The sequence below is a fragment of the Symphodus melops genome, assembly GCF_947650265.1.
Source record: "Symphodus melops genome assembly, chromosome: 23".
In the NCBI taxonomy this organism is placed as follows: Eukaryota; Metazoa; Chordata; class Actinopteri; order Labriformes; family Labridae; genus Symphodus; species Symphodus melops.
The window spans coordinates 10,470,413-10,495,218 of record NC_136713.1 but is presented as its reverse complement, the minus strand read 5'-3'; the positions used below and the strand labels follow the sequence as shown (position 1 = coordinate 10,495,218).

The following is a 24,806-nucleotide window of genomic DNA, read 5'->3' as shown; positions in this document are numbered from 1 at the left end:
GCAGACGTAATACAAGAAGCTCAAAGATTATATTGCAGGTTTGATTTTTCATTTCAGCATTTATGGCTCATCACATCAGTGATTTGGAGATATTATGCAGACAGCCTCCTGGCTACTGTAAATGAATAATATGAGCCTCAGAGAAAAGTCAATTTTATACAGAACGTAAAAATTAAAGCATACCAAAGAGTTTGAAAATGACTTTAATCCAAAGGATTTAATTATTTCACCTTATACTTTGAATAAAAATCAGTACTTGCACTTTTTATACGTGTATTTTGAAGAACTACCCAATTGTCGGCGGGTCTTGCTTTTATTGGTGCACTACATATTTTAAAAGAATTTCTCATTAGGAGTAGAAGTATTCTTTGTGATAATAAAATGAAGGCTTCAATGTTTTTAATAATAACAGAGCCGACAGCAAGGTCTGTAAAAGGTCAGTAGAACAGTGATTAACAGCTAGAAATAGAGTTGGTTGTGGACGTGGTCCAGTATGAATGTAAAACAGGGTATTAGAACATGCTCTGAAGACACATCAAGACTATTTAAGTAGTTGCAACACTTGTGGTGATCTCATCAGCAAATGCTATCAGATAACAGCCCGTTACTCACTCAAATATCTTCATTAGGTTTTGTTAGCATGGGTTGACGATCAGCATACAGTTTCAGGTCTTACATTGTCCAAAAAATAAATATTTTAGTGAATCCTGATGTTGGACCACACATGAAAGACGGTGCTGGTGTTTTGCACACAGTGCGACATCCTGATAGATAGATAGATAGATAGATAGATACTTTATTGATCCCGAGGGAAATTCAAGGCATCCAGTAGCAGTATACAGACAGGCAGGACACAAGACATTAGTTACAATACACACCCGCTGTCCCCCCTCCCCTCTGTATACAATAAACCCCCAAACAAGATTTAGCAGCCCCTATGTGACTAAGAGTAAACATAATTATATGTTAAACCTGTGCAGTTAGCATTAGCAATTAGACTTAAAACTTATATAGCATAATGTACATAACCTGTGAGGAGAGAAAAGAAAAGAAAATCCTGCCTTTAAATGAAACACTGTAATCAAATGAGCATTTGGTACTGGTTGATACAAACACCAGATTCACCAAAAGTTAGGCGGAGAGCATTTCCAACATGGCGACCGCCATCTTTGTGCTTCACAACTCTCCTTCAGTAACCAATGGGTGAAGTCATTGAGCCTACCGCCATCTTTTTTACGGTGTCTTCCTTCCACCAGCCACGGTCAGGTGTAATTTGACTGCTCCAATCAGCAAAGAATTAGCTGTTCATGAGGACTTTATAATGCAGAAGAGTAACACATTCTGGGGAAGCATCATTTCTTTACACTGTAAGTATTGGTTAATCAGATGATATATGTTAAAAACCCTGTCAAAAAATCTCTTGTTCCGCGGTGGAACCATCCTCTGACATCTTGAACTGCCAGTGCAGAGGTTTGTAGAGATAACCTATTGGGCTCATAAACAGCTTTACTGCAGTTCTCTAGTTATCACTTATCTTACAAATGGCGTCACAAATTTGAGGCATCACAGCAATGTTGTTATCACTTCAATCTGTTTAGCTGCAGGATGATAACAGTAATACTCTTAAAGGACCATTCAGTCCACAAATGGAACGCCGAACCTGTTCATAGCCAGACAGACAATCGAGGCTGGGTCCGAGGGCAGATGAGCTGCCAAATGGGAAAAAGCTAAGCTCCAAGTGGCAATGCAATCATCAGCCATGATAGAAATAAGGCAGGTTAACAGCCAGGGCTCCAATCCTGCTTTTCAATTGCTACCTTGCAATCAGAGTGTTTAGATGTCAAAAGGTGCTGGGGAAGCAATTCAACGTATGACATGTTCTTGTGCATGAAGAAGATAAACAGGGAGGCAAACGTTCAGATTCATGTGTTCTGACAACATATTCATAGAGATCCTACGGTTGCATTCAGGCAAACATAGACTCCATTATGACCTTGGGCACTGTATTATAACCTCAGTATTCTTTATCCTCCATCACAGATATGATTTCCATCCCCGATTGTGCACATAATGGAGCATTAAACAGCAATAGAATGAAAAATAAATAAAAGAAATCCCATTTGCTCGGATATTGTGTTCATATTCATGGAAACATAAGATAATGTTCCTATCCTTTTTCCCTTTTCCAAAATAAAATGATGCTTCAATGAAAGTGCTGCAGAAGCTTTGACCATTTATTTGGTAATTGTCATTCTTATTCTTATTATAGGTTTACTGTGTCTAATCTGTTAGTCTTATTTGTCCTCATCTCCGTCACACATTGTTATCGCTTGATTTCCTCCCTTTAATCCCTCTCTGTGCTTCGATCCTTGAGCTGCAAAGGGTTTCTGCACATGGCCACATAGAGGACTTTCGTGTTTGTGCAAGCTGCAGAGAAGCCTACAGTATAAATCCAAGTGTGTCACTCTTGACAGGTTGATTTGCTTCATTCTGCCCAAAAAAATTACTTCAATTCTTTCCCACACAGCCTCTCTCTCTCTCTCTCTCTCTCTCTCTCTCTCTCTCTGAGAATGAACATGAGAGATGTGCAAATTGAAAAAGAATTGGTGACTTCTTACAGAGATGAAGGTGTTTTTTTGTTTTGTTACATTTAACCATCCATCACCTCGCCTGACGTCCTGTCCGCTTGGAGTGCTTGTGATGTGTTGATTATGTGTGAGCTTGTAATATGAGCCGGAGTTCAGCAGCACTGACGGTGTTAAAGAGTCGACACAGTTTCTGCACAGTTTCTGTGGGTTATAGCAGTTTCTTCTAAGTATTAATAAGGTCATCAATCAAGACGAAAAGGTTCCTGTCAAATAATTATGGTAATAAAGCCAATTAAAATGACTGTCCATTTTTCTGAATACAGACAAGCTAATTAAATATATATTAATAAGAGGCCACCCCTAAACCTTTACTGTCGCCGAGCGAGGATTCACTGTGGACTACAGTTTTCAATCAGTGTCCTTGAGGTCAACTGAGAAAGGGCATTTCAGAACACAGGTGAATGTCATCAGTGTATGTGGCATTTAAGGCCAATTTAACCAGACTACTCTGTTATTGTAGTACTTCTGACAGACATGTCATTTGTGCTATCAGCAGGCACACATTGTTAGAGCTGTTTGAGCGGCTGTAACGCTTTTCTCATTGCTGTGCAGATTTTTAAAAGCATTTCTGCAAACAATATGAAAATGAGTCAGCCACCAAAAATAGTAGAAATAATGGAGATGAAGCCAGAGTATTTTCTTTTTCCGAGAGGAGGAGAGGTCTGCTTCTAATGATTCCTGTGAAATTCTACATTTCCTTCCATTCAAACAAACATTATATATTGATCTTGTCAATGTGCCGACTTTGCTCAGCTGATTATTTCACTGGCCCTGTGTAGGCACACGGAGAATATAGGAAAACCCCGCAAGTGATGGAAGGCTTTTCTATTCTGTGGGAGGACTCGATTGAGTTTGGCGAAGAGTGATTCAGTAATAAAACCCAAAGGCCTTAGAGGCAGCATCTGATTTTCAGGCGCTGCTGAGGGAAGGGAAGTCAGAGGTTGTAGGAGAGTGAAGTCCAACATTTGTAGGAAGCAAACAGATGAGCAACACGGAGTAAGTTAACAGAAGTCTAAAAAAATGACTAATAAGAATAATCATAGCCTTCTCGTTCAAAGGGGCTTATTTTGTTAAATCCTGTGCATGAATGAGACATATGACACATAACAGCTGTTTCAGGTCGCATTATGATGAAAAAGCAAAAAGGGGGTGAGTGCTGGGACTAGCCTCAAACACCGAGAATGACTCTGGGAAACTGTCAAGAAAAAAGGGGCTGTGAAGGTGTGTAGGTGTTTCGCCTGTCAGATTTACTAAAACATGAAGGTTTAGGAGGGAAAGGTTTGTATTTGACGCACTCTCCCTCAAATTGAACACTTCTCCCCCACTGAGAAGAAAGCAAGGGGAGAATAAAAATAGAAATGATCCAATTCTTTCTCCAGTCTCTTCTCTTTAAACCCAAAACAAAACAAAAAAACCCAGCATTTAAAAACATTTTGGCGAAAAACCCCACAATAATTCTAATTGTGATTATCAAGTGTTAGCTTGTGAAAGGAATGGAGTGTATTGGGGAAAGGAGGTGGCACAAGGATTCCTGTGGGTGGCAGAATGGTTGCTGTCAGATGTTTGTTGTCACACTGGGAGCAAAGCCTCCAACAACTCTTTATTATCACACTGACAGCGAATAATCACTCAGGATGTGAGAAATTAGCTTTAATGATGATCTTGGAGATTAGTGAAAACTGTCAGAGTGGCCCTCTGATCTTACACATGCATTTTCAAACATATCAAGTAAAATCCAAGTTACTATAATGCCCAGACTTCAACAAACAAACAAGTTTCAGGCTTGTGTTGTGGCAGCCTTAGTCTGAATCATAATGCACGTTTGGTTTGTGGGCGAATATTTGCGTGAATGACATCAGGCGCAAACCTTGTGGAGGTGGTAGTATTTCAGTCAGGGTTTTGCGTGTTCAACTGGTTTACATCACAAAGAGTTTGGACGGACAGCAAGATGACTGCAAGCGCAAAATAGGTATTCGTGGGAAAGACAAATGAACTTCCACTGTTTTGGGACTATAGCAGATAAATCTAAATATAACAAAAATAAGAAAACCACAGCATTCAAAAGGGCCTCTCTTTTCTTCCCTTCATTTTCTGAATGTATTGTCATACATTGTGCAGGAGGACCAAGCTGTGTGCTCTGTGGCACAGGAGCTCAGGCGCACCACTCAATCTGAGGGTTGCGGATGAGGCAGCTGGCCAGCGCTGTGTGTGATCGGATATAAATGCCTTTGCAAAAGGAGCGCACCTGAGAGACATGCAACCCTTTAAAAAGGAAATGCCCAGTTTAAATGGGAAATAGGAAGACATGCATGTTAATGTTGCAATTCTGTAGAATGCAGAGGCTGTGAGTGTTTAGTTATATTAATAAAACCATGGTGTTTCTCTTTATTAACTATTATTGAAGCAAAATCAAAAATAAATGCACGCCATTTATTTTTCTGTCATTAAAACACGTTAACGTGCGGGGGGAGCAAAAAGCGATCTTCACTTTATTGAGCCTATGTCTCCTTCTAAATGCAGCCTGTTGTGTGTAACCCTGAATGCCTGGATTAGCACGCTCCTTTCAAAGATGTTAAATTCAGACACTGTCACAATCACCACAATTTTTGCCGGGCTTGTAAATCACATTGCGTGTACTAACTTAACTTCTTTACATTTCTCCTCCCTGTATTTTGCACACTAGGACAGAAACGCTCCATATTGCATGTTCATTAAGGCAAATGTACTGAATGGACAATATGTGTTGTTTTGCTCATATGAAAGACGCAACTGCACGCTGTTAGTACATCAGATAACACGTTTTTTGCTGGTGGTATCAAGTTTCACACATTTTAAGACACGCACACGCCTTGTAAATCATGCTCAATATGTTTAAGTAAAGTCAGAATCAAAGGAAGATGCATGGCCATGCTCTTCACTGAATGGTGAATAATCAAAGATCTGCAATCAGTTTGCATACACTTGAGAAGCCTCTGTGTGTTCTTGAGGCTGTGAAAGAAATGCTATATGCTAATGATCTGTAGCATTCGCTGGCGCCATATTCTTATAGAGCTAATTTTCTTTAGCTGTTGATCAGCATTTGTTGCCCAACCTATGTTTCAACATTGAAAAAACTGCAGTCAACACATTGTGGCCATCAAAACTCGATCCATTAACAACTGTTTAACTTCTTGTGAATATCAACATAGCTAGTAAGTCGCTATAAAATAGTCCACAAAATAAGCTTAAATATTGCCCAATTGGAACCCATTATCAGGAAACTTTACAGAATATGAATGGACAACTTCTTCTTGAATATGGCTGGAAAACAAATCATTTGAGGTGCTAATTATTAACATAACAAGTCTTGCAAAAAGCTAGAAGGTTATATTGGAGTTTGATTTTCAGTCGTTTTCATTTGTCTTTGGAGTCCAACCTCCCTCCCCCTCGACTACAAATGTATCTGCGCTGATGACCAAAGGTTTACACAGAGAATTGGGAGCTGAATTCAGACTCATTTTTTACAGGACACAGGGTTAGGAGCAGATGACTGCACTGTGATTTTTCTTAAGAGCTTGTGTCAACACATTTTCCCTCAGGCAATAACATAAAACTTTTTTTTGTTTCTGCAGTTTCCAACTCAGACGTCTGAAGTGCTCACACAACAGCTCAAGCGAAGGTCCCTAACACAGAGTAAAGATTTACAATGCTGCTGTCTCTTAGCACAAAATATACACAATTGTGTTTCATCCCCAGCTGGGAGCTACTGCCTGTTCTCAGAACAGAGGCTGTTATTTGCTCTCAGCTGGCTTGTCTGACTTTCTTTGACAATATGCAGCTCTGCCAGTCAGCCCTTCCAAAAAAGTACAATTATATGTTTTCAGAAAAGGATTCGACTGTTGCAACAGTCGACTACAAAAAACACTTAAAAAACACATGAAAGCAACTTTTTTGAAATTGCAATGTGGCAAACTTGATCAATATGTTCATTGTCCATACATCCCAGCACTTTGCCAATACTGCCATTAACCCCACCTTGACAGATCAGAGCCAAAAAGCTTTTTAGTGCCATAAACAGAGTGAAGTGGGAGAGGTGTCGTCTTCTATACCTGTATGGGCTATAATTTGAATTCTCTTTTCATGCATGCTGTGCAGGAAAACATGTTTTCTATTGGTAGTGGTGTGATCAGTGCTGGTGGGATTGAAATGGCACGGTGGTCGGCTGACTATTCTCCTGCCACATCCTGCCAGTGGCTGTGACACGGCCATTATCTCAGGACCATAGATTTATTCAGTCACAAAGGAGAGGTCAGTGGCTCCTGCCAGGCCAGACTGAGGAGACTCTCTCGAGGGATTAAGCTTCGGGGATTGGGTGAAGTCGGAAATGTCTTCTTTCAGCTTTTCTCCAATGAAAATCAAAGGGTTAAGGTTAACAGCCTCCCTAATTAGGACGGTGTGTCCCATGACAATACTGGTACACAACCATTAAAGCTGAGATTCTCTGCACTTAAATCTAAATTACACTCATTTCTGAATGGAATAACTTTTTAAGAATGAACTGTATTGGGTTCTAAATCCCAAATACAATGAGCCGACGATGAACACCCATCAAAGAACAAGGCAAGATTTCATGTGTTTCTATCATGAGTCTATACATGTTAGAATTGAATCACTCTGAAATTGCAGGCAGCCCTCATGGCTTAAAAATTGCAGCCAAGAAATACACGTATAGCATATAGCAATTTAAAATGAAATAAAAGCCTTCTCTATTCATGAATCCGCCAATCAAATGCAAAATGGTAGTTTTTCTTTGAAGAATCAGGCTAATAATGAGGATTTTTTTCTGCAGGGATTTGTAGGGAAAAGTCAGAGCTAATGACACTCACTTCTCTGATCTCAAGATCAGTGCTTCAAAGGCTAAACCTGTATTACTCACTTCTCAGCTTGTCCAATTCCTCCCACTACTGCACACTTTTGTATTTTTTTTTTCAGCTTTCTACCTATAAACCTTAATTGTACTCCAGTCAGAGCCTTTCATCTTCCTCTTTTCTTGCTTCATTGTGCAATGAATTGCCTGTTCACCTTCTCGGATTCCTTTCGGATATCACGCCTGTCTGTTGTTCGCTCCCTCTCACTCTCTGTTGCTCTCTCTGACACTTTTGTGCTTGTCCATGCGAAGCTTCTGACAGAAGCTGCCACCAACTGTCACCCCATCCTGGCCAATCAGGGAATTTGGAACGCCACCGTTGGCCACCGTTGAGTGAAATCACGCCAGTTTAAATATTACTCAAAACTCTCTCTTCCTCTGCTCTTTCTGACCCCTCCAGCGCTTTGGCTTATTGTTTCTATGTCAGGTTCAGAAGGCTAAATCTACCCAGTCAACCGGCACTGACATATTTTTTAAAAGAGGAAAAACATTTCAGAAAAACATTCATGAAAATCTTTGACCAGTTTTTTTTTTTTTTTTTTACTTTTGTGTTCAACAAAATCTTTGTACTCTTGATAAAAGGGGCAAGAATAACACTTAGCACAGAGAGGTGATAAACGCACAAGATAATGATATTATACTATACAAAAATGATTATTAAACATGTTTAGTATCCCTTTCTTTCTGAAATACTTGAAATAACTTGATTAAATAAAGATATTCCTTCTTAAACAGAAACTCAAAGTGCCGACAGATAGGGAGTTAGGGAATCACCAACATATCCAGGATCTATCTTCTGGGCAACAAGTGTTTGCAAAATTTGGTGGTTATTATTTCAAAGGTTTTCTCAGATTTACCCCTGAACCACAAAGCAATGTATGGCAATCACTAACATTACAAGTATTTATCCTTTTATAAATATGGTATGGTTATAAATCTGACAGTTCCTTTGAATCCCAGAAATAAAGTCCTCTCAAATGTGTAACTTATATCCTCTTAGGGCGAAGCATATATCGACCAAATTCGACAAATGTAGTTGCAATTAATTCAATCTGGATTTGTATTGTTGTTATTAATACATTACTGACAGATTGACCTTAACCTCCCTAAAGACATTTAGCTTTACATTATATAAGAGTAGTCCCTGTATAAAGTCTTTGATGAAAAAAGAAGAAAAGCTCTGGTCTCCAGACCTTTATCAAGTCCGGACGATGGGATCCATTATGTTAATGGATAATTTACAACCTCCATGAAAAATGGTCAAGTGACTGTGGTGACTTTGATGAGCAGCATAAATCAGGTCAGTAAAGGCTGGCAAGCTGAATACAGGAACACTCTCGGATATTGCAGAACATTTTAAGAAGCATCTATTGATTAGCCCTTATTGCTTCAAGCATGTTTTTCTCGGCATGCATGCTTTTTTCTGCACTTTTAACCGTACATCTGAGTGACAACATTAACCTACAGCTAAAGACAAAGTATATTTATTTGATGTAGAAAGCGCTCCTAATGTCACTAAATAGTACGAGTGATTGGGAAAAGCAGCAGCAAAAAGCTATATACAGTATGTTTCATCGCAGGCTTATTATCTTCCTTTCATGGGGTGTTTGTGAGATCATTAAGCTTCAACACTAGATCAGAAACTTTGAACAGTTGCCATGGGAGACTGGCTTTTCCTGTGGTTTGCCAAAAGGTCAAGTCATTATCTAGGCTGATTCTGTATCTCTGAAAATAAACAAAGACGAGCATACTTAGTTGAAAGTTAAACGGATGATGTTTCAGATGTTGAAAGTCCATTGAATGCTTGTACATCTGTGTTCATAAATCATTGATGAATAGATGGATGGACCGTTAGACAGCGGCTGCTGGACGTTTCTGCTGTCACATACTCTAAGTAGGTGACATATATAATGAATAGGCTGACTGATCCGTGTATGTGAAAGTGAAGTACATGTTTCGTGAATGATTGCTCCAAACACTCTGCTCTGGCACTGAGTATTGCAGTAAGCACATTAAAGAAGAATCTGTCACCAAACTCATGGGCGAGTACACCAGCCCCCCCCCCCCCCCCCATGCTGATGGATGATAGCAGGGTGTGTGCATCTGCATACATAGGCTCAGCTCTGCATGGCATTCAATTAAAACTGTCAGGAACATGCACTCAGCGCCCCACTGAGATAAAGGTAGGCAAACAAATCAATATGCACGGAGGGAAGCGTTCCTCAAAAAATAACATTCCTCTGCATACACACTTTCTGCATGTCAAATTCACATTAAAACACACATACATCCTACTATGACAACCAAAGGCTTGTTTTCTAGCACATACACTTAGCAGCCACACATCGTCCATGCAGCCACATATCACATTAGGACAAACTGTGCCCTATAAAGACAAACACATAAGGTTACAGTGTACAATGCAGTTCAACAAAACACATACAGTACACCAATGTGACGATGCCCGACTTGGATAATTGTCGCCGCTGTAACTCAGAAGACAACATATCCCCCAGCTTTAGAATTAGCATATTCATTATTTAACTGGAGAGCAGCTGGCTAATTGGCAAATGAAATGCTTTCAATAATGTTCACATGAAAAGCAGAATTTGATTAAACAGAATCTGGGGAAAATAGAAAAAAAGAAAATGAATATAAATGAGCATGTGGGGAAAAATATTCTAACTTTTGGGATATGATTAAAGTGACAGTCCATGTCATAAGTGCTGCCTTTGCACAGATGTACAAATGTTGCTGTATTTGTGTGCAAATGAAGTTGATTTAGGAAAGACAAATTTGTCAAAACTTGGTGACATTACTGCAATTTTCAATCCGGTACAACTGTAGAGCCTCCAAAAGAAGAAGGGAAGGATATTCGAGTTTAGCTCTGGCGCAGGTAATCCAGTTTTAATAGACTGCCAAAGCCAACAGACTCATGTCAGCTTTCTAAATCAGAAAGAAAGGAGGAGGGGGGGAAATCGGACTTTGCTCGTAAAAATGCCCCCACGGTTCTCATCTCCACTCAATCGAGTTAATGACACACACTCTCAGCCCATCTATCAGGGTCTGTTTGATCCTGGTCAAGGATATTAAACTTTGATGGGTTCCCACATTCACTAGTCCCCAGCCTTCCCTTTTGTGGAGGACAGTGCAGGGTTCACCTGATGTGTGCACCCATCTGATAGCCAACAGAAAATGAGTCATAAATGCAGGCCAAAGTGTTGGCACCAAGCTGACACAGCTTCATCCAAAAATGCTTCACATCCATTTCGGCAATTTTTGCACTTGGGATCCTCAACAAAAGGTGGCATGTGTCAGCGGGGTAGTGCTGAAAGAGTACCCGAAAGTGGGAGCAGATCAGCAGGGTAGTGGTTCAACATAGGTGGGGGTGGACAGACTGGTTCCATGTTCTTTTGAGTCACAGAAGTATAAGCCTGTTGTGGTCGACACTGGAGGCATGCTACAGGATGTGTTTCCAACTGAGGTACACATAATGAGGCTATTTTCCAAGGGAACACTATTGGCTGTGAACAACTAGGTCATACTTGAGAGAGTTGTGGAACTCCTGATAGCCAGCTCCCAGAAACAAACACAAGAGTTTCAAGCATCAAACAAAGTTATCCATCAGTGCATTACTTCAAAAAACTTTGATGATGAACTGGAAGCAAATTAATCGTCTTTCAACTTCACTGTTGATGACATTAAAAAGTAAATTATCTTGAGTGCATGTTGAACCAGTGCACACTACATTTTCCAAAACATTCATTAATAATAGCACTTATGAGTACACCGGTTCATTAAAAAATTGGTCCCAATCACAACAGCAATTTTTTTGAAGTCTGAGTTTGTCATTTTTGGATGATTCTCATTTGGGTTTTTTTTGCAACCAGAACATATTAAATTAAAACAAGAGTGGGTACACATCTACTTATCTACTTTATCTCAATTACTTTTTCAAGTACTGTTTGCCAATTCATAAAGCCTACATTGTTGTTCCTCTAATGTACTCTAAATGGAACCGTTTTACAAAAAGAGAACATCAGATGAGTTTAACAATTTCAAACTTAAATTCTTCTAAATGGTTAAAATGAGCTTATAGATTAGATAACTAGTGGAACATTCTCCACTGGCTTATAAAATTATCTTTTTATGTTGTCTCCCAATATTAATCTTGCCCCTGGGACAGTGAAACATTTTAGGGGGTATATGTTGTAGCCAGTGCTTGTGCAAATAGGTGATAACTAATCTTTAGGCCGATACTTTTTTTGTGTGTGCCACATTGTTAAAGTGGGGCGACACTTCTAAGATTAACTCGTCAGATAAAAGCAGATCTGATGTGGGATTGTATCTCGCCTGATGTGAAACGCTCGTAAAAAATACTGCTTTAACTACAAATAGAAACCTGACATGGTACAATCCCCTCTTGCTGGACAGTGAAAGGAATGCAGGTCAAATGTATCTTTGAAACTAAGAGGCCATGTCAACTTCCTACTTCCAGTCTTTTTTACATACCTAAAAAAGTGCTTTGGCTTTACCTCTGTTGTTAAGGCCTGCTGCCTGTGACAACCCTGTGTGTTGAGCAGAAGCTGCTTCCAAACAATATCTGCCATTGGCCTGCACAAACATTTAGATATAAAGAGATGAAATCCCTGCTGGGTTTACAAAAGATGCAAATTTGTCCCCAGTCCCCACAATGGGTTTGCTTCCTTTCCCTCCTGCTGCTTGTGTTTTTGTTGTTCGTAATAGTGTTTGTTGGACCACGCACTGACTTGGGGGTACTGTTCCCTCATCTGTGCCTCACTGGCCGGGAGATAATGGGCATCCTGGGTGTCTCTGACGTAATGCAACAATTGTTAAAGGAAAGAACCAACACGAGTGGAAGCAACACAATCTTCAATTCTTATGAGCATTGGAAATGACATTGCACCATCCTGGCTGGTGGAGGGATGCTAAGAAAGCGCTGATAGGTGAAGCTTTTGAATGGATGTTTGCATGCCAGTGTTTCTGTGCCATAGCTTATAAGATACCTTGCTCATTACCATTTGTGCAAATCACATCTTTTAGAGTAACTGGTTGTCAACGCTGCACAGTACCCACAAGCGTTTACAGTGTAGATGCAAAAATGACTCACGACCAATAAAAAGGGTAGATTTCACTTTTCTCGTCATCACTCGTCTCACTTCAGAGTGTTAATGAGCTGCGGTTTCACCATTGTTATCAGCAGCACAGCCTGTTTAATTATTCATGCTTGGCCTGGTCTGCCTGGAATCCATCTACCATTACTTTTTCTTTTTTTTTTTTGCTTTTAAGAAAATGTTGTTTACATGCAGCCTGGAGGTGTGGTGAATGACAGCTTGAACAGTGGATTTTGGCTGGGCTTGGTCTTAAGTTTGTGCATGCTTGTTGTGCATAAGCTCCTTGATCGTGGGAGAATGGAGGAGGAATTTGAGTCCCTATACCGACAAAGGACTGCTTCTGTCGTGCATACTCATGAATTACAGCTCAGCACATACAGATCACAACATTGGCAGGAAGAGGTTAGGTACTATCAACCCTGCAAATTCTTTGATAGGTTGTTTGTGTACAAAAGGAGTCACAAAACCGTAGCTACAGTATGAGGGCTGTTGTACCATGCATATGAGAGATGAATAAATAACAACAACAACAACAACCACCACAGGGGAGGCCCAGATTTACCAGATTCACATGTGCATTCATGATCATGTGTCTGTAAAAAAAACATTCCAATACATCCTCCTCCTCCTTTTACTCTCCCATCCCCATTTCCCACCCCAACTCCTCTTAGATTTCTTTTTTGTTTCCATAGAAACTGGGTTTTGTCCTATGCATTCTTCTCTCATGTCAGCTTCCCTCCCTGCTGGATGGGCTTCTGGAAGAGTATCACTCCGTCCAAACAAGCAGCCACAGAAGCTGCCTCGCCTGCAGCTGACATTACCTACCGGGAATTTGCATACCGCAGAGATCCATCAGTCAAATGTGGGCAATAACATGGTGTAGCTGTGCGTAACTTTACTGTATGAGTACAGTGGATTCTTATTGATGGATAGGGAATACAGAGGCTTGGTTGCATATGCTCTGTAAATCAATAAGAGTGAGCTTGTGTTTGATTGTTGAGGCAGTAAAGTGGTGCTGCTTTTAACATGGGTTTCAAAGGAGTGGATCAATTGTGACCAGAGTATACTGGGATTCTGGATTATTTTCATGCAAGTCAAAACCTCTGCTCAAGATCAGAAAGAACATGATACACAGCATGCTGAAGCAAAAAAAAAAAAATCAATACATTGGGACACAATAGATGAGCTGTAATGAATCTGTTTTTCTTATCATATGTTGCCACAATAGTCAATATTTTCATTTTTCATTCAAGGCCAATTTTCTAAAATATATTTAAAACATTTTTAGCTTTTATTTCACACTTTCTAAAAAGCATCTTGACTTGGAAACAATCTTTGATTCATTTGTAGCTCATGGATGGGTTTACTCAGAATAATTTAAAAAAAGTTGTATTTGTAATGATGGCCCTGTGCCCTTCTTCCAAAAAGGGCAACGCTGCCAATGGAAGTAAACCGATGGTACGCAAGATGTGCTTTCACACCAAAATTGATTCAACGCTCTTGTTTGTTTGTTTGCAGCAGATTGGTGCTTTGATAATAATTTTGTACGAGGTTAGAATAATCAATGACTGTAATGGTGCCAAAGCAGATGCAGCGCACCACAGATGCACTGACATTCTGAACTTGGATGTTGAACAAATTCACAGTTATTTCTGGCCTTCAGTGGAAGTGGATCATTAATATGTTGGACCGACAGTAAGTCTGTGCGACCTGGCTCAAATGAGGTAAAAGGTGAATGACAGTTACAGTACGGCTAACCGCTCACCTGCTTATCTGGGTTTGGTCAAGCACTGCAAACAGGACCATTATGCCTGAATTTGAGATCACATGTCAGTCGGTTGAAGATCCACTTATTTCAGAAGCATAGGCAGCCTAAAAATAGGAATGCATTCAGCTTTGTCTTGCTTTTTTTGCAAAAACGTTTTAACTGTACTTAGCAGAGTTCAAGTATCTGAATACCACTTTTTTTTTAAACAACTTTTCCCCCATCTGAACACTCTTTAGCACTAAAGCGTGTTATCTGGCTGTGATAACACACTTTGTTGTGGGCGTGTTGCGGGTCCTGGTTTGTCTCAGAGCAGTACTGTCTTCAATCCTTTCTCCTGGGCTTTATGTGGGACAACAGTCTGTATGGATACAGTAGCTGCAGAGGCAGATTGTGTCGTCTGTAATGCAGTCCTGGATCCTATCAGCTATAAACTTTTTTTTTTTAACATAGTCACTCCAACTTGTTTCTCAAGTTGTAAGGCAGAATGAGAAGAATGGCAATAAATAAAAAAAACAAACAAAACAAAACAAAGCAAGGGCAGCAGAGCGAGAGTATCATTTCAATGGCCTACCGTAATTAAGTTTAAAGGCTAATTGTTGTGGATTATTTGCTAAACTGACACTTGTCAAAACTGAACATGCCTGCTTGTTGGCAGAGCACAGTGGGAGATTTAACCAGGTTATTAAAGCTTTAATACATTTCAATTCAGCTCTTGTTAAATGGATAACAACCGCAGAGATGGATTTCCATTTTATCCTAATTCGTAGAATCGTGCCGATGTACTCTATTTCCCCCATGGTTCTCTTCTCAGAACATCCATCTGCATCAGGCATTTCTCTTTCATCATCTGTTAGTATAATTTCATCTTGTACGTCGTGCACTGAAAGAAATTGGAGGCTGCTTTTCAGGCGGAGAGAGCAAAATATGTGCTACAAAATTGAGTGCAATGGCATAGCCACATAATTAATAGAGATAGCAGAATTAATTACTGACTGCGTTGCTCCTAACCTGTTATCCTGAATGATCTGACACCAACAGATGGATGCACAGATAGCAGATAAAGACTGCCAGAATATTGCAGGAATACATTTTAAATCGAGAAATTCATTTGGTTGTTCGCCACTAAATTTTTCATGGGCGGAAATAGGTAGAAGTAAAGCCAAACTTGTTTTAAATACCATGCTGACCTCTCAGACCTTTAACTGTGACAGCAGTGATAAGAGTTTGCCTTGGTGGAGATTGAGGAGGCAATTATCTCCATAAAGCCCAACAAGCTGCAGGTCGATGATGTTTTAATGGAAGCTTTAATCTGCTTAGAGGCAGATACCAAACATTCGCTCGTCAGGTTATGATGCCGATTTTGTTCTTTTAATTGTGTTGTGATTGGACTCTTTTTTATGAAATCTGTTTTTGTTTTCAGGAGCAAGAATTGACCATCTGTATCTGTTTGTTGTCTCACCTTTTCCCCTGTGTTTTTTTGTCTAGTAACAGAGCTAATAGAAGAAGCTTATTCCCAACCAGACCATGGCATTAGGACAGGGCAGACCCCCATTAATCTGTGAAAGAGGTACGAAAAAAGGAGCCGCAACCTCAATGAAACCAATTGCAGCAAGTAATTAGCTGTATCCGAGCCTGTAGCAGCGCTTAATTGACATGACAAAAGTTCAAAATTCTCTTAATAGCTCGTTCAATCAGTCCTTTTTTGACTGAAAATAGTGAATCAAGATTTACCGATCAACTTTGAAGATGGAGCGAATAAGACAGGAGTTGTGCATACCTGTTTGTGCAACAGCCCTTTGTAGGCTTGTATTGGAACACTCAACAGACATCCGGGGGTGTCCTGGGGTTGTATGCCCCTTCCCTCCCTTTGGGGGCACTTCGATAAAAAACTTTTTTTTTTTGGTTACTTTTAAATGTGACTTTTGAAGATATGAAGGAGACTAATTACACATGGATATTTATAGGTTGGCATTCAGGAGGTTTTTAAAAAAAAAAAAATCTTTTACACAGGAATCTAATGAGTGTGACAGCTTAATGTTAGCAATTTAAGTCGATTTGACAGACAGAAATGGTGAAAAATAGAGCTTATGAGAATGATTGTGGGTACACAAATTCATGCCACAGCTGCAGAAGTTAGTGCTCTAGTTAGGAGACCCCAGTCACAAACTTTCGGCGCGCCCCTGCAGACTGCGCCAAACATCAGTGTGTACCACCGCTATTCTCTGTGAGAGAACAACAAATGTTTGGTTACGTCTGGAGTGTTTGAACAGATGGAGGAGGAACCTTTCTGCCAATCATCAAGGCCTGATAGTAGCAAACCACAGGCATGAAACTACGCCTATGCAATGCTCCACTTTACACATGTGACCATGAACATGCTGGTAAACCTGACATCTCCAATGTCACATCCCTCTTTAGTAACTCCCTGAGCGTTTCTTCCCCAAACAGTGACCCAAACAACCTCAGCCACCTCCACCTCCTTCGAACTCTTCTCATTACGCCGGCTGTTTTCTCGGCAGAGCCCTGGACTCCTTCATTACAGGGCCCCGCTGTGCTCACTGGCAAGCCCCCCAGGGCTCGTTATCGATAGCTCCGCGCAGAGCAAACCCAGCCGATTGGAAAGACTTGCAGCCGAGACTCAATGGACATGCGGGGGCGAGCAGGGAGAATTCATTAGCACCTAGTGACACCACTAAATCTGATGCAGCAACCGCAACTTATGCTTCGCACAATTTATTGCAGGGGAGTCTTTTTCCCCTCTCCTGTGATGTCCGGGTGAGAGGGGCTGTAAACACTGGGCTCTCCTTGCGGAGCATGAAGATAACAGTGGCAAAAGGTTGTCTGCTCTGAAATGGGAGTGATGTATGCGTGGGAAACACGTTCCTACTCTCTCTCTCTCTCTCTCTCTGATCTGATGGGTTGATGTAAAGATCTGTGGTTAACACTGAAAGGTGCACGGTTGGGCTTGTCTGGGGTGAATATGACTCACAGTTCACCCTTGCCACTTTTTAGCAATTCCTTTTAAAGCAGAGAATTGACAGTAGAGTATTTTGCTCCTCAACACTTTGAATTGTGCACGGTGCATGAATTGTTTTAGTTTGTAATTATTGAGATACCATTTCTTGTAGGATTACATTTGTAATTGTATCTGTAAAAACACACCATCTTCATCATAGAACTCATAAAACATGATCACACCAAAGAAGGAAACCTTTGCCTCCTCTTGTACAAAGAATGCCGTTTCCAGCTTTTATTTAATGATGATCTATTCAGGATAGTGCAGACACAAATGCCTGCTGGAGGTCAAGTTTTAAAATGTTGAACACAGTAGCCGTAAAACTGCTCATACAAATCTAGATTGAGTCCAACACACAACCCAAATGAATGCTCAGAGTGGCCCTTTAACTCAAGCCCCTGATTACAGGCACCTCTTCTTGCTTCCTCCTACAGTATCATGTCTTTAGTTGGGGCCTTTTAGTTTGTCTCCTTTTCCGCTGTGCTGCTCCTTAAACCTATCTCAGAGCTCTCAGATTTGTTTACCACTGCGCTCGGGTGACTGAAACAGTGCTCTGGCCTGGGGACAGAGGAAACAATATCCCTTTTTAAGGCTGTTCTGCTTGGTGACAGCCCCCCCTGGCAAGCCAAACTGCTTCCCCGAGAGCTGACGAGGCGACAGATGAAGAGAATGCATCGTCGTCGGCAAACAATGCATGTGAGTCCAAAGTTCCCGCTCCTTATGTGGATACAAGCACGTATAAAACCTCTGTGCACTAACACGCTACTTGCCCCCTTCACCCCAATTTCTGTCTTTTGATGGCTGTGCCCTGCAGAATCTGGTCCATCGATCTGTCCGAGCCGACTCAAATAAATGTACTATTCACAATCTGTCTCCTTGTTTCTAATTTCCATTTGAGCAATTGGCTAGTGTGGCTGGAGCATCGCCCAGAGGCTGAAGTCCATAGCGAGTGACTCTATTGTCTAGTGCTTTATTTATCCCTCTCTGGCCTGGAAAACTACAGCTACCACCCTCCAGCTGGGCAGCGAGCAGCAGCAGAAGAATGTAAACCACTGAGAAAAAGAGGGAGCTGTCTGCGATGGCTACATCAACTGGACTCTGTCTCATAAAAGCCTGCTGGATCGGGCTGTTTCAGACAACGCTTTGGCTGCTTTCAGGTTCACTGGCGTTTGTTTAAACAGGCAAGGTGTTCAAGGGAGCTCTGTGAACATAAACAACACCGCAAAATGCTCTATGCTTGAACTTGCCTGTTGTCCTGGGATTCATCCTGGACACCAAAAAGCCATACTACGGCAATGTTCGCTCACAAATGAGCATTATGAAGTTGTTTTGCAACTACAAATACCATCCTGAGCCTGGGTGTCCTTCTGTTTACACAAAACGCAGTTTCAAAGAGGCTGAATGTCAATGTCAGCAATTACTTTCCCCATGAAACTCCTTTCAGTTTGCTTCTATGTGTATGTATGAAAAGTACCTAGCAAAGCAAAATGCTAAATAAGCAATTGTCAAAGGGAGGTTATTATGCAGTGGGTCGACCATCTGGTTGACCTCAGTTAAACTTTAAAGGGAAATACACTTCCTGTTTTGAATATAGAGTGCTTTGATTCAATTTACAGGATAAAATTAAAGGCTTCTTTTCATTTTCCACTGACATGTTTGTTGTAATTTCAGCTATTGAACTTGTTGTCATAAGGTTCCTAGCTTACGTCCTGACTCAATGAATGACTGAAAAGCTGCACTGACAGAACGTCCTTGAAGACGAACTGTGGGAGCAGACTCTTATAATACATGTATAATCTCTGCAGAAAAGAAAATGTGCTACAAGAGTCAATGAAATGCCAAAATGTTTTTTCTATTCTTCAGAGCGTATGTGATGTAACTTCTAAGAAACAGAGTTACTGTAATAGTCATGTAGAATTACTGGATCTGAAGAAAACATTAACTATCCATCTACTGAAAAGCTTCTCACTTTTAGACATATTCCTCATTCATGTGATGTTTATGCTCATACCTGTCATTAAGTATGCATGAGTTTAAGTGTCATTATGATTGAAAGTGCCTCACAGCTTAGCTTTCTTCAACAAGACTCACAGCAAAAGAAACACTTTGATCTGTTGTGCGATGCAACATAACCAATAAGTGCTGACAGCATGAGTAAAGCAGCTTTTCACAAGTCTTCAAAATCCAACCTTTCAGATATGTTGACATTGGAGAAAGAAGACATGAAACTGTGTCGTATATGCCTACAAACAACTTAGGCTAATACTGCGAGTATTCCAAATATCACAGAGCAAATGATCCGTCCCTCCAAGCAAACTGAAATGATGCATTTTCTTTGTGGAAGGGCACGCGCATGAATTGAATTAAAGAGAGAGTGACAGCTTGAAGACTGTCTTCCTGAAAGCCTTAATTTGAAATTGAAAATTACACAAGTTTATTCCCGTCGAGTGATGAACAGTAGCAGCGCCGCGGCCCTCCTTTTGGAAGAGGAGAGGCCGCTTTGAGCAGAGGATGTGATTGATGTTGTAAGAGGAAAAAGTCTTGAGTGACATGAGTTACTATATGCAGGCTGGAGTACCCAGAACTCTCTGTGGAAAAGGTGAACTTCAAAACAGTAGAGAAAGGGAGATGAATGGAAAGACGTAATAGGTTGAGTGAGGAGAGGAACTCAGATATACAGAGACTTACTGTAGATATTAGTAGACACAAATTAGGAATTCTCCTTTTTCACCTCTTTTCCAATAACTCCCCTGACCATGTATGACCATCTGTCTGCAAAACACTGCAGCACTGGCGCTGCCTGCAGAGGAGTCCGTCTGCCTGTGTCTCTGCCAGGACCCTTTCCACCTGCAGTGACCTAACAGAGTGCCCGTCTGCTGAGGAAGATCCTCCCCCTCCAAAACCCGGCACTTTTCTGTCCCTCGTGTGTTTCTGTGTTGGATGTTTCTCTTTAAATGTAAGTAGCGCTCTGTGTGTGTGTTTGCGTGTGTCAGAAAGAGGGCACTTAAATGAATAAGTGAGGGACATTAGATGTCCATGAGACACAAAGAGGGACAACCTCGTGCTCGCCGTTCGTCCCTGTTGGCTAGTACTAAGCAGGCAACAGATGGCCTTCTGGCATAACAAGCAGTGTAATGCCCACACACAGACACACATGGGCGCACACACACCTGGCACAATAGGAGAAAGACAGAGCCTATAACTAGAAATAGAATAGAGGATAAAGAGGGGGCAGGGTGGAGACAGAGAGGACACGCAGACATGGCTTCTTATCACAGCTGCAGGGTGTGCACTGCAAAAATAAACCACTCTGATTGAACTCTGTCTAAACTCATCATGTAATGGGTTTGTTATGGTCAAACATTTTGCACTTTTAAACTGCACATAGGAGAATGAAACGATATAAAAACACTGGCAGGTACAGGTGCAATGTGCAAGGCTTGGTAGGCATTGAATGATACTTACATGGCTGTTGTTCTGCATGGGCTTATTCTCTCATTCATCCTGCCTTTAAAAAAACAACCAGGCCATTTACTGAGGCACTGGATGAGAACTGAATCTTTCTACCGATGCTACAAAGTCCTGCTAACCGCTCTTCGTGTCACATCCCCGGGTTTAGGGGTTAGTTTGTTCCTGTTTTCCTCTGGTATCATGTCTTGTGTTTTTGTTTGACTTTGTACTTGTCCTCAGTTTTCTGGTCTTGTGCTCTTTGTTCCTTGTTTCCCTCCTGTCCGATTACCTGACGTGTCTCACCTGTGTCTTGTTAACTCCACCTCCCTTTTCAGTCAGGTCTGTTGGCTGCATGTCCTTCTCCCCACTGTTTTTCCACTCTGCTGATTACCTGATATGTCTCACCTGTGTCTTGTTAAACTCCACCCCCTTTCAGTGTATACGTGTCTGTGTTTCCCCTCACTCCTTGCTAGTTCGTTTTGTCTCTATGTCTCTTTGTTCTTTGAGTCAGCGTTCCAGCTTTATATCTGTCGAGCCTTCTGATCCGATCCGTTTGTTTTTGTTTTTTGACTTCGATTTTTGCATGCCGTTTTTGTTACTTCTGCCTGGATATTTTGACTCCCGTGTACCGAACCCTGCCTTCAATAAAAGGTTGAAACTGCCTGCCCAATTGAGTTGTTGCGTCTGGGTCTTCCTCTGTCCGTGACACTTCACACTGAGAATGGCTTTAATGTAGAGAACAGTTTCCCTACAGGGATCAATAAAGTCTAACTTAGCTTGACTTAATTAAAGCGAACACAGACACTTGAGGGTAAATGTGACGATACTGGGTAATAAAAAATATAGAAAAGATGCATACGACTTTCTCAGAATGACTCATTTGCAGAAAGCCATTTGATGTCAATAAGTGCTTACTCAGCAAATATTTCATGTAGCTGTCTTTTAAAAGTCAAACACGTCACTCATTCTGCCCGTTTGACACATACCTGCAGCAGTATTCCCTGTTTGAAAAATGACTAAATAGAAAGATTCAAAGCATTGCTTTGCATCAGGATTAATGCCAGTCAGTTTAATAACCAGCCAAAAACTCCTCAAAGTAGCTCTCAATTTGTTGGGGTTGTTGATAATCACTTGGTTCCACCTTAATACAATTTTACACTGTTAAAAAACGATCACATAGTATGATTGTTAATACTAATGTGAATAGCTTTCGTTTATTCTCTGGAATAAAGTAAAATCTTTGTTAAGACTACAGTTTTTATTACAAGATTGAGCTTTTAAAGAAACGTATTTGACTTTGTGATGTTTTCTGAATGTTTATGTGTTTTTTCCTGAGATTCAGATCAGGACAAATGTCTTGTGCTGTCACCAAAGGAAGAGGAGATGAGGCAGGAAGTCCGTCCCCTCTGCCACCAAATGAACACTTTCTATGTTTCCATTCATTACGGCTCAGACAGAGAGTAAAAGCACATCCACCAGACCCCTGCAGAGCCGTGCTGACTCATAAATCACATGCTCCCGATCGGGGTTCACCTTAGAATCCGACTGTGACCTTGTTTTGAAATGCTAACGCAACCCAGCTAGCCATTAACACCGAGCCGTGCCTTTGGATCGGGTGAGTCATTAACATGAGTGGGCCTCTCTCGTCAATCCTCGGGCTTCACAGTTCAAGAAGCTTGGTGAATGTATGAGACTAATACGGATGGTTGGCGGTCACAGAGGCAGAAATAAAGCAATATAAAGTCCTTGAATTTGGAGGGCTCCATGCTAAAATGTGCGTGAGGCCAATTGAACCTCCCCTTAATGAATTGTAGCCTTAAAGAGGTGGGTATATGGATATACACACATATATTATCTCAATATCCTTGGGCTCCAGTCACTCTCTGTGTAAGGCTACAGCATTGATCTGGTGTCAAACTTAGATAGAGAGACAGCTATGTGCTCTGCAGAGAGATACCCTCTCATTAGCATATCTTTATATGCCTAGAAATTCTTGGTAATACAAATGAGGGTAAAAAATTCTAACATATCAATGAAAAGAGCTCGCTCAGCTGCCAAATATGTATCTGGGTATTACAAGCGAAGAGGAAAACGCTCAGACGTCTTCTGATTACATGATGCTATTGACTTTGTTCCATCGCAATTTTCTGCAGCAATAAATGTTTCGATGAGGTTACAAACAGGATTGTCTCTTTTGGGTTTCAGGGAAATGTGCACGTTCAGGCTAAATGTAATTGGGCAAACAAATACAATCATGAAGTTTTTTAAATGGTACACAAACAAACTCAACTTTTTCAGGCAAGCTTTCAGACTGATTTTGGAGCAAGGCTGCAGGGATTTGTTCCTGTTCAGACAAAAGAAGTGGAATTGGCCCGCATATTGGTTCATTTGGCCAAGCTCCAAGTCTTCTGCCAGAAAATGATGTTGATATTGGATGGACAATTGTGAAGAACCCAGGATTATCGACAATGATTGTGTTTTTGAATGTCAAATGCACAGGTTTGAGGTTTTATTTCACAATATCTTGATGAATGCTGTATGCTTTGTCAGCCCGAGTTTACCTTCAGTCAAATAGGGAGGGTTGGCAGTGCAATGAGCTGGACACTTGTATCCATCAATCTGAAGGTTATCTCAGGGTCCAAGCTGACATAATAAAAACAGCACCTGACAAATGTAAATGCTCTACAAATGATTTACCATTAGTTGGATAGTCGAAATTTGGGTTGAAAAAAAGAGATATCAGGCAGTTATGCAGGCAGACAGTGGTAAAAGGATTCATTAAATCGACAGAATCTTCATTAATTTCCTCTGTGTGTGTGTCATCTCGGCCCGACAGATGCTACCAACATGAACATGTTAATGACTCATTCATATCTGACAGGGTCTCGTTAATTTCTCATTAGCATAGATCATGGTGCATGTCAGCTGACACGGTTCAATATCAGCGATTTAGTGTGTAAATGTGTGTGTGTGTTTGCTCACTTGCAACTCAGACGAACGGCTGTAGTGAAGGTAAAACACAATGAAAATACAGAGAGGTGATATTTTCGTCGTTGTGAGTTCCCATCTCTCTCTTCATGTTATGGAAGTTGATTTCTGACTTTAAAATGTGGCCAAGAAACGGGATGTCCTCACTGATTGGCTCAATGGCGTGTGACGACATGGCGATTGGATCAACAGTGCGTGAGAGCCGATTCAATTGTTTGCAGTGACCACCAGCTGAATGCAGGGGACGCAGCTGCTCACCACGCCCACTGGAGACCATGTTGTAGAGCCATGTGTAGCCCCATGCTGGGTGGCCCCAGGGAGGCATTACCATTTAGAGTAGGGGGCGCGAACCAACAGTGCTAGACGGAGCCATGAGTCATGTGGCGGTAGCGCTCTGTTCTCAGGGAAACGACACTTCTCTACGGCAGCCTGCTGTTGCCGTCTGTCCCCACAGCAACAAACTATGAGCTGGAGAACTATCTATCATGGAACCTCTCCTGATTTTGGTGCAAAAATGTGTCCATCTCTGTCTCGAAGCAGATTGGTCTTTGCAACGGACGATGGAAACCATTTTCCACACACACCTGCACATTAAGATCACAACCAGGTGGCATGGGGAATTACTGTTCCAACATGTTAACCTATAATCTCTCTGATTCAGACATTGAAAATATACACCTAGCTCTGACTAGCTCCTCTCACTCTTTATAGAAATGCATAAGAGGCAACCCCAAAGAAATACTTTTACAGTTTAGTTCCAAAATAGCAACAAGATTACTTTTCCTCCTTCTAGATGAGTATTGCTACTAGAATTGGATGAACGTGTTGTAATCCACTGCTGGAAAAAACATTCCCAAACAAATGTGTAAAACTTTCTATTTGTACCGTAAATTCC

General features: G+C 41.0%; 1 protein-coding gene across 2 annotated transcripts in view; it reads right to left on the bottom strand.

Moving 5' to 3' along the window:
* Nucleotides 1–24,806, bottom strand: part of LOC306818475 (neural cell adhesion molecule 2-like) — a 363,832-nt gene that overhangs the window by 78,967 nt on the left and 260,059 nt on the right. The window contains exon 1 of one of the 2 annotated variants that reach the window (XM_079336087.1): nucleotides 20,939–21,616. The exons of the other annotated variant lie outside the window; for it this stretch is intronic. The gene's annotated coding sequence lies outside the window, so the exon portion shown is untranslated. Of the gene's footprint in view, nucleotides 1–20,938; nucleotides 21,617–24,806 lie in introns of those variants that run through there. 2 annotated transcript variants of the gene reach the window in all.